This window comes from Charadrius vociferus, unplaced genomic scaffold, assembly GCF_000708025.1.
Source record: "Charadrius vociferus isolate BGI_N301 unplaced genomic scaffold, ASM70802v2 scaffold180, whole genome shotgun sequence".
Taxonomy (NCBI): Eukaryota; Metazoa; Chordata; class Aves; order Charadriiformes; family Charadriidae; genus Charadrius; species Charadrius vociferus.
The window spans coordinates 907,979-919,016 of NW_009646412.1; positions in this window are offsets into that span (position 1 = coordinate 907,979).

An 11,038-nucleotide genomic window follows, 5' to 3' on the forward strand; every position below is an offset into this window, starting at 1 on the left:
ATGGGGATTTCTGCCATCAGGGAAATATCTGGAGAATAATTTTCTGAAGGGAGCAGCTGACCGGCAAGGGATCCAGCCGCCCTCAAAGACGTCATGTGAGATTTTTCACAGGATGCCAGAGAGGGCACCGAAATCAGCAAGATCACAGGTCTTCCAGGCATAGATTCTCAGTCACCCTACCTGTAACTATTAACACAAGCATTACTTCACAGTGAATGAACTCTACCCACGCCCCTTGCAGAGATGTGGCATGAGGCTCCTGCAACATTTAATACTATTTAACCTCTCAAAATAGGGCTTTAACGAGGCTTAAATGCTGAGTTTGTGCTAGACCTTCCAGAGGGACAGTTCATTTCAACTTGCTGACCTAATATTCATGAACTTGAAAGCAACTCTGATATAAATAAAAAAAAAAAAAGTGCTGTTTTACATGTGCATAAGCATATCTGCGTGTTTTTGTGGGTATTCCCATGTGATGGTATTTGAAAATGCACCCCATGAAGTTTCTGGCCAGAGATTAAAAGGTATAAATATAAACATAAGAAGAGCTGGCTTTTTTTTTCTGCTATGTTTTACTGTCTGTGATAAGCACATTAGCAAATGAAGAATGGACCGTGAACGTAGCCCACCGATGTATACGTATTGCAAGTCTCCACTGCGAGTCTCCATCTGCACCCACAGTGCACTGGACAGAAAGTGTTATCGATGATCCCTGTGGTCCCTTGAGGCTCAAGATGCTCTAACCCGTCCTTGTGGCTTGGAAAATCCTTTTACCGATTGCCTGAAGGTTAGTCAAAAGACCTGCTGTCATATAATCGCTGTAATAAATGTATATGTATGTTCCAAAGATGCAGTCTTATTTTTACAGCGGCTTTGGGACTGGGAAAAGTAAACTGGGAAATGAAAGACCTTTTTTATTAATATTTCTGTCATTCTCTTCCTTCACTTTTCTCAGCAGTTTCTCACCATCTCTAAGATGCAGAAGGAAGAAGCCTATGCTTACTACGCTCCTGCAGTTCTGGCTAAGACAGGAACTCAGGAGGCTCCAGGAGGACCACGTATTTCAGTGTGCAGAGCCAGCAACAGGCCATCCATACAGATGAGTACCTAAGTCCACAACATATATTAGCTTTAGAAGCACGACTACCACTTTGGTGGCTTAAGTGCTCCTGCTCCTGAACTAATACGTGGTACGTGGTACGTGCAGGTACAGTGCAGGCCAACCTGTCTGCACTTAGTATGAGAAACTGTTAGTGCAAGTTAACACGACTAAACCTTCCTCAAGTTGATTAAAAGAAAAAAAAAAAAAAAAAGCAACTGCTACTGGATGATTTAAGGTTCTCTAAGAAGAACAGAAAGAAAGAAGGAAAAATTGAGAAAGTGTCCTTGGAAAGGTAAAGAATGGGATGTAACTGCTGGAGGAGAAAACGCAACATATTTGAGGTATTATCAGCCTCAAACAGTAAACTAGAAATCTTGTAAAAGGTGGCCAAAACAAGAACCAATAAGGACAGGAACTTAAATGAATCCCTGAAACTCTTGGGAGTTTAGCTAGCGGGCTGGTGATGAGACCTCAGCAGGGTCTGCAACTCACTGCTCGGTTTCACACAGCTATGAGTGCATCCAGTAGAGCAGGCTGGCAGAAGAGACAACTACCAGCTACCCAGTTTCACCACTTCGGTAACAAACAACTTTGGGACATATCTGAGAGATGACAATGTGGCATTTCTGACTGCTCTGCTACCCTGAAGGTGGGTCTGCAAGAGTGAAAGAACAATAGAGCTGCAGAAAATAAACTCTTCTCTAGAATCCTCCACTGAACCAAATCAGAAAGCGGACAGAGAGAAGGACAGAGAGAAATCAGTCCAGGACAGAGAAGGTCCCAAAATGGCACATAACATCCTCCAACTTCTTCCTGACAGATTCACCTGTAGTTACCTGAGAGCTCTGCTTGGTGTCAAGTCAGCACAATCTGCCCCGGTCAAGCCACTTGGGGCGCACGCAAATTGCCAGTCTGCAGAAAATGTGCCTGCCCTGCCAAAAGAAAGGAGAAACATTCTTGGGAGTAGTTGAAGAAACACAGTATGAAACTGTAAGTGCAGTTCAGTATTAAATATTATGAGACAGTATCCAGTATTATATTGGCAAGCCCTGAGACTAGGACTTTGCACATAAATACTCCATCATATGAATGTTAAAATAAATATACACTAACCTGCACGGTGTGTGCACAAACAGAAAACAAGCAATTCGGTTCAAAAGAAGATACACAGTTGGTTGCACACTTCCCCTAGGCAGAGGGTGACAGGACAAACATCTGGTGCTAATGATATTCTTTAATATAGGTATAAACTTACTCGGATTGAGAGGGCTGAAGGGACTAAACAGATTACGTGCTGTGTTTGTACTGGCAGAGCCTCTTCCCTCTCCTCTCTGGGGCTGTGTCAATGCAAATGCAATGACTGCTGCCAGAATGTCATCTTGAAAGTTCTCAACAGCTACCAGACCATATGTCACACAATGTCGCACTGGCAGGGATGGGACTAGAAGACACAGCTGGCTTCCGATTCTCTATTTTCTATGGTCCTAGGAAAATGCCCTATCGCTTACAAGATACTTAACTGCAGTGATGTCAAAGCATGTACTGAGATACATTTCTGTTGCATCTCCTTCTGTGAGATCCCACCAATATATTTAAAGGAAGGGTTTAAGAATTTGAATAGATTGATGCGTTAATGCAAAATTGATGCAAGGCCGTTATTTTCTTCCAACTCTTATTTGAAAAATCAACTGACCCAACCTCCTTCTTTGCTGATTCATACCTGACTTCTGGTTTAGATAGAGTACAGACCACGTGAGGGCCTATAATCTCAGCCCAGCATTTAGACAAGGCCAAGAGCTCAAAGCGAACCGAGCATTCAAGATAACAAGTTAATAAACAGTTGGCCACCTAAGACTGATCTGGCCACAGGACAAGACTGGGCTAAATCTGGTCTTGATCCAAACCAAGGGCTGATAAATCTCCCTTAATCTGGAAGTGATTAATTCTCTTAAAGGTCAAAACTCTGAACTCACTGCCCAGAAACCCTGTAGTCATTCCCCTTGGGAAAAAAAAAAGAAAAAAATAATAAAAGCCAACCCACAAAACCAAACCAAACCCCCAGGGAACAAATATTCCCTTTGTAGCGCATAAAATCGCTGCTTTCAGTCCTTCCAATCAAACCACAAAACAAATAGCACCATAAATTCCACCCTGGAGATGATCTTTCCCGAGGTCCCCTTTTCATCGCCCCTTTCATTAGCTCTGTCCCTGTCCATGACGCCATAGAGCACCAGGGCGAAACCTCACCGTGTGCACAGGCACAAGCTGGCATAGGCGCAATGCAGTTCGCCAAGCCTGCCTCCTTCCGACTTTATCACCAACTTGCCTCTTGACTCCCAGGATGGTGTGCCTGATGTCATTGCTCAGTCATCCTCAGTCTGATTTGCTGCCATTGGCAAAGACCTACGAATTCCCTATGGAAACGAGTCCTCCAGCTTCTGAGTGTAATGTTACTATCCTTAGCGTTTTCCCAGAAGGATAAAGTGCAATGAACCTTTTTTTTTTTTTTGTGGTTGTTTTTCAGCTAATGGGATTAACTGTGGAACAGACATGTGAGCGACCAATCTTCAAAGTAAACGGTTGGGCTTTCCTTGCTGAAGTAATCAGGTGATCAAGGCAAAGCTGCATGTTCCAAAGTTCAAAGGTTAAAACTGGGATGACCGGTCCCACATAAATAAAAGTCGTGTGATGCTACAGGATCTTTGAAGTACTCACCGTGGATGAAGTCCTGTGCTTCATCTTTCTTCTAAACTTATGCATGTCATATAATCCATTGATTGACAAGTGCTGAGGAAAAGAAGTGCCAAACACGTCTGGGCCTAAAAGCTGTCATGTGGACTCCAGTAATTCGTTGCCCCTGCAGCATCTCATGGAAGATTTTCCACTTGGCACTAAGTAAGTCCTTGTAAAAGGAAGGCAGATTTTGTGACATGCAACCCATAACTTCAAGTGGACGTCAGGATACCTATCATGGTTAACTTCACATAGCAAGAAGCTCAGAGAAGAAATAGGTCAGGGCCCATTTAATGGTGTATCAGAGAAGCTTTCATGAGGCTCAGCTTTATTTAAAATCTGGATTTTAAATAAGCTACATGTACAATGTGAGTGTTACTACCTGCACCATCCCCAAATCTTCTCTTCCAGCCTATCAAAGTCTTTGCAATGGCTGTAAGAGCCACTCCTGTATAATTTTATAACAGCTTTGATCCATTAATTTCAGCTGAGTTCCAGCTGACTGACCCCAGCATGAGAAAAAAAAACAAACAGCATAGCCAGAGCAGGTCTTTCAGCTTTATTCAAAAATCGTTCTTAGTTTGGTCACCATATAATATTCAATCTTCTATTAATGTCTTTCATAAATTTTGCAACCAAAACTGCAGAGCACAATGGGTGGGGTAGAGATCACTGACACCACACTTAACCATTGCTTTTCAGGTAGCTGGAAAAGATGTGAAGCACACTTGTAAGAACTGAGGTGACAGTACAGCTGATCAGGACTGCAAGCTCCTGAACAGCATTGTTTCTAGCTGGCCTTTCCTTGGGAGGGAGATCGCAGAAAAAAAAAGGAGGGTGAATGTAGGGCAGCTGAGGTGGAAAAAAATAGTATACAGAAACAGCAAGCGGGAAGCTTCTGCTCAGTCGAGAGAGTATGGATACAAGGACCCTAGAAAAGGGAAAGGGAAAGGCTTTCCAGCTGGTGATGCAGCTGGAAACACAGGAGGGCTGTAAGGTAGGACATCGTGTCTCCACAGTTGATTTCTCCTGTGCTCAGAAGAGCAGGTCTTGAAAATAAAGAGATTTTCATCAAAGATACTTGACTCCAAGACAAATGTCCTCTCTCCAGATATGCTCAGATTGGTTTTAGATATGGTACTAAGTGTAAGACTTCAAGAATGCCCACCTACTTGGACTACCAAGTGCAGCAAGATGCTAACTCCTGAAAGCACTGATGTGTGGAGCACACACACCGAGATGAATTCACTAGTTTGCTGAGTACTGAGCGTAGATTTGCATGATGCCAGAACGATTTAAAATAGCTGGCAATAGCCACAGAAGCATTTCCTCACTTAAGACTCATCAAGCACAGCTAGGTCATGTCTGAACTGTCCTTTGGGCACGCTGAGAGCTAGAAGATGTCTCTGAGCAGTACCAGTACTTTTAAAAATTCTGCCTGGGGCCAACCATAGCCACATCTGTCAGTTTCCAGACATTTATAGACTTGTTTCCTTGCTTGCTAACACTTTTAGTGCGCATGTGTGTATGTATATGAATGTTCATATTCAAAAGTATGTATAGCTGGTAGCAAACTAGATCCTGTTACATATGTACGCTCATGACAATGTGTAAGTTAAAAGAGGAAAGTAAGGAGAAGCCAATAATTAGACCTTTCAGCTTAACTTCAGTTCCTAGGCACTATTAAAGCAAATGCACACTCTTTGTGCACACTGAAATCTACTTAAAGATGAACAGTATCCAGAGTCGATTTGCTAAGTTGTGTCAAGCCAAATTATTTTTTCTCCTACCCCAGTGTAACAGATTTTGTGAAGAGCAGTAGATGTTGACTTTAGTAAACTTTGCCACTGCTTCTTTCTATCAGACTAGAAAATCATAATACAAACTACATTTCCAACAGCACACATGCAAAGCCAGAAAACACTTCTCAGTGATGTGAGTGATATTCTATCGGAACAGAAGAATAAATCAAAGAGTTCCACACACTTCTTTCTGGAACTCACTATGTTTAGAAATATCTTGGATTACAGAGTAGATAATGTACTTCTTAAATCTACAGGTGGTATGAAGCCAAGAGGGATTGCTGGAGTGCTTTGGAGAACGGGATTAGAAGGCAAACGTCTGCATAAATGAAAGAAATTAACCTGGAGAAATGACAATTAAGGAAGGTACGACAGGTATCTGCAGACCTTCAGGGTTACTCTGCAGTTGCCCATGCTCTGACAACATACAGATAAACAAAGGGCTTCGTTTTCTAATTTGTGTGAACCTGTGCAAGTTAGAGGTAAAGAAATGTGCAATGTCATTTTCTGCATCTTAGAATGAATCAATTTATTAATGGAAGGGGAAACGGCCTAGAAACTTGCAACAAGATGCAAAATGTACCAAGTTCCCATATTTAGGGGCTGTAACACGGTGTTTATAAATATAAATAGCAATAATCTCCAGATAAGTAACTCACTTGGATGACTGATGACATGACTGCAGGGGGTATCAGTTTTTTTGGACAGAATTAAATGTTAAGGTGTCTCAGATCTTAACGGAATGTTCACAATAAAGGTAATCTTAGCAGCGGCAATAATGTTCTTTACTATCCCTAACCATGCTAATCTCTTGAAGAAGCAACAGATAGAGTGAAACTTCAGAGCGGAAACATACATGGAATTGAGTTCAGCATTCAAAGATTGTATGAACATGCCAAAACTATTAATTCTTCCCTTGCAGCATTGGGAGCAGAAAGGTTTGTTCCACTGGCTCCTGGCCAGGTCAGTTCCCCTTCAGCCAAGGGGAGAGAAAAGCCAGCACGACCTCCTGCCAGAAGTCCTCTGTGCCGTCCCAGAACATGAATGAATTGTAACAGCTGCCACTGGAAAACAAAGCGGTTGCGTTTATCAAGAACAATGAGGGAATACAAAATCCCTACCAAAGACTCTGAGAAATGTATAGCACCTAAAAGTTGCCATCCAGAAGCACGCGTTATGATGATACCTTCCTCAATTAAAGTAAGGACCTTCCATTTAGCACCACAATTACAAAGCCAGAAACGTTGCCACAGTCTCATACAGTTCAAAAGGGAGAGAAAGTTTTTATGCATCGCATATTTGATGTTATCTGTGCTCTCACAGTTTGTGACCAACATAACACTACAAAAGACACTAGTTCTCTGTACGTCTCATGGTTTCATAAAAATCAATATCTAACAAATACACATTACAGTAAGTGTGTTACTGATATATTACAGTCTGTATAGGCTAATTAATGACAGACGGACACAACGAGAAAGCTGAAAAGACAGCAAAAACTAGAATAATAAAACAAAGATATTGTTATGAATGTTAAACGAACAAATCGCCTACTAAATACATCTTATGAGACTGAATTACAGAATTACCACCAACAGAAATGGTTTCAGTTTGGTTTGAGTAATATACCTTCTGACAAGCCGAAAGTCCCAAAGGAAGTTACAGCCAAGACAGTGTCTGACCTTGCTGGTGGTTGACGTCCATATCTGCAGAATGCAAGCATCTGGCTTGCTCCTTCACTCTTCCCCGAGAAAGTTGTCCAACGCAGATGGCCAAGTTCTCCAGCCCATCATAAAGACATGGGGATTTACACACACCACGCTAAAATCCTGAATTTTCCTGCCCATCACTTCCTCTTTCACAGAGGACCTCAAAACCTTTTAAGACCCACAAGAAGTATGATACAATAGTTAAAAATTAGTCAATGTTATGGATATCACTACTTTTAAACTCAGGAAACTATACTGTCTAATCAAATAATAGCTTGCTGATCACTTTCAGAAAATTAGGAAAGGTGCTTTCGACACCTGCACGCACAGCATGTGCGTGTGTTGCTGTGTACCCACATCCTCAGGTGAAGAAAAAATGAAAGGTCTTGGTCAAAAGCCAAGTTTCTAATTTAGAGTGAGAGTTGAACTTTTAAAACAAATACGTATGTCTCCAGCCTAAAACCAAACAAAAAATTTGATGGTCTTTCATTAAGAAGTTTAAGAAAAGAAAAAAAATTATCTGTTTCTCATCCCCATGCCCTTCAGCCTTTAGTTATCTTGCACTGAAATACAGGAAAAAAACTCCATACTATTTTATACTTTCATATTTATTTTTATACATTTTTCTAAACAAATCTATTCTGATACGAGCTTAGTGGGAAAGGTCACCTCTGTTGTTCCTGTTGCATATAAATCTAAGTCTCTGGTATGTAAAGCTGTATTTATAATCCAAGGAAAAGAACATGGATTGTCTGATGCGCTACCGAAAGTTAACAGGTCCCAAGTTTAGATTGGGGATAATGTCATTCTTTGATAAACAGCCACTGTTTCTTAAAACCCAGCTGCCTTTGGCATATCAAAGCTGTCAGAGGTGCTTACAGCAGTGTATAGGTTATTATAACACACAACATATATTCCCATTGAGACATGTCAAATCACATACCTTTCATAATTTTCACACTTGATGACAAATTTAGATTACTATGCACATATATTGTTTTCCGAATGAAATTCTATTTCCAGGAGTGATGTAAAGTTAAAGTTATAAAATGATGCCATGTATCTAAACCATGTTTTCTTAGATGTTTAATTAAAAAGATTAATTCAGAAGTTCAGAAAATATTTATAATCAGTACTTTCAAAGGTAGAAGCTTACACTTAAACTCTTAACTCATATTTAAGTATGTAAAGAAAGGTTTTTCATTTTCAATGACTCCTGGCGGTGAATACTTCTGGACTTCATAAGAGTTACTCAGCACACTTGAAAATCAACTAGAATCTACTTAAATGTCCCCCTAAAACCACAGAAACCTAATTTTGAGTAGCTAGATGTGAGTCATCTATGTTGCAAAATTAAAAACCAATTCCTTCACATTTAAATCATCAGATTTCATTACATATGCAGAAATTAATAAAAACAGAATTTATCCATCATAATATATATATAAATATATATATGTTGGATTCCAACTTATGATATCTAAGTTCATAGCCTTTAACATATTAGCAATACTTGACCCAGTATAAAGGGCCCTTATCTTCCAGAAAGAAAGATATTGCAGGAAAAGTGTGGCAAAAATAGACTGGTCCGACTGTATTCCCATGGACCAGAGGACTAAAGAACAACAGCGTCTCTCCTTCCTCCGCGCATTCCCGCATTGCTCAAGACTCTACCGGCATTAGCTAGCCTACATCCAACAATGTGCTGACGCAAAGAGATTTAAGTATTGAAAGGAGACTGGTGCTAAGAAAATGAACAGAGAAAATAGGAAGTAAACTGGTAGCAGCTTGCTGTATGCAGAAAGCATAAGAAAATAGTTTTCCAGTAGGAAGGGGTGACACATGGATAGATTTAATGGGATAAATGTTCCTGAAGGACTGCTCTGAAAACAGTATGTGAATAAAGCTGGAGAAATATAGCAGGTGGACTGGAGAGGGAGGAAAAAGTAAAAACAAAAAAAAAAAAAAAAGAAAATGCAAAAATCAGACCAAGAAAGAAGAAAAACACCACAAAAAATTATAAACTATACCAGAGCACATAAGCATCTGTTAAGTATAGGAAAGAAAGCAATGAAGAAGAAAAAAACTTGAAAATTAATATGACATTTTTCTTAACTCTTCTTTACTGCATTCCTGTGTTCTGGGTTGAGGTTGTAACTGCTTTTGGATAACAAAACTTCTCAGTTCCCTTTTGCTAAGTATCTCACTTATAAAGGCTTAATTGGCGTTAAGTATCAATTGGAATAGTGTGACCTCCACCCAAGATAAATTAATCTGGCATTACTCTGAAGCATTTTCTTTCCCCTAGTCTGCTAGGCTCCCTGAATGTGAGCTAGGGCTCAAGGAGCTGCTATCTCAACACTGTCTGCAGGTCAGCTCCCAGTGAAAGGCGTACAACTCACCGGGGCTGTGCTGGTGCCTTTCACTCAGCTTTATGCTTCCCCATCTCGCTTTAGCTTGCTACTCCTTAGGCAAGGTAGAAATTTAGACAAATAAAGCTCCCCATCTTTTTCAGCTTGATTACAGCTGAACTTCTCCGCTTCTGTCCTTAACACATTTTACGGTAATAATGCCTGGGCTGGGAAATTGCCTGCGAGGCTGGCAGTCCTCAGACGGCAGGGGCAGTCACGGAGATCGCAGGTACATCCAAGCTGCCCTGCTGGGTTCACTTCTCAGAGGGCCACAGTATTTGGATCCCAGTGTTTGACAACATGCAGCCAGCAGAGTGATGGCAAGACACTCGGAGCATAAGCTAGATCACGCTTTTTTTCCAGCAGCTGAACACACGAAAAACAAAGTTCCATTTGCTGATGGTACCTTCAATCTGCTAAGTAATAGGGTATCCTAACTTAGTTTTATACACTGATGATGGAAGAAAACACGCTTTCTGACTAAATACCTTGCCATAGAGGATTTTACAAAAAAAAAAAAAAATCCAGGAAATAATCAAGATATACATACTATAGAACATTGTTCTAGAATATTGGTCCACCAGTTAAAGGCTGTGTTTATTGTACACACTAGGTTATTTTATCTTACAGTAAAGCACAGGCCATGGGATAGCTCTATGTTGGTACCTAAACCACTACCCATGTAGTCTGTCTCTCCTGTCTGTGAAGGCCACATAGATCCATTGTTCCGACAGGCGCCAGAAAAATCACCTAATATCATTCTGGACACCCAACAGATCGTATCTGTATTCCTTGAAGTCAGTGAGAACCTGATTTTCCAAGCAATTGCTAAGCCATTGCCTTTATTTCTTCTGAACTATCCCTATCAGTGTGTATTTTCCATGCATGGAGGAATAAAAACTACATATGGGGAGTAGCGTGAACTCTCCAGTGTAGCTCAGACCTAGTTAATTCAGCAACTAAATAACCACCATTTCTTGAATTCCCTCTCCAGTCACTATGATTATTAAGACATGTTTCACCTTGATAGACCCACGGTTTTTAAAAATACAGCTCCTACTGCCTGACGCCCCCACGACGCGCACTTAACCACACCACCAGATAACTCGGGGGCCGCCACAGGTACCGTCTGCCTCCCGGCCCGGCCCGGCCCGGCCCCAAGCCCTACGGTTTACTCTCCAGGCCGAGTCCAGCGACGCCTCCCGCCGCCTCTCCGCACGCCTCAACCCAAACCCTGTTCGAAATTCCCTCCAGCGCTGCCCCCGGCCAGGCCGACTGCGC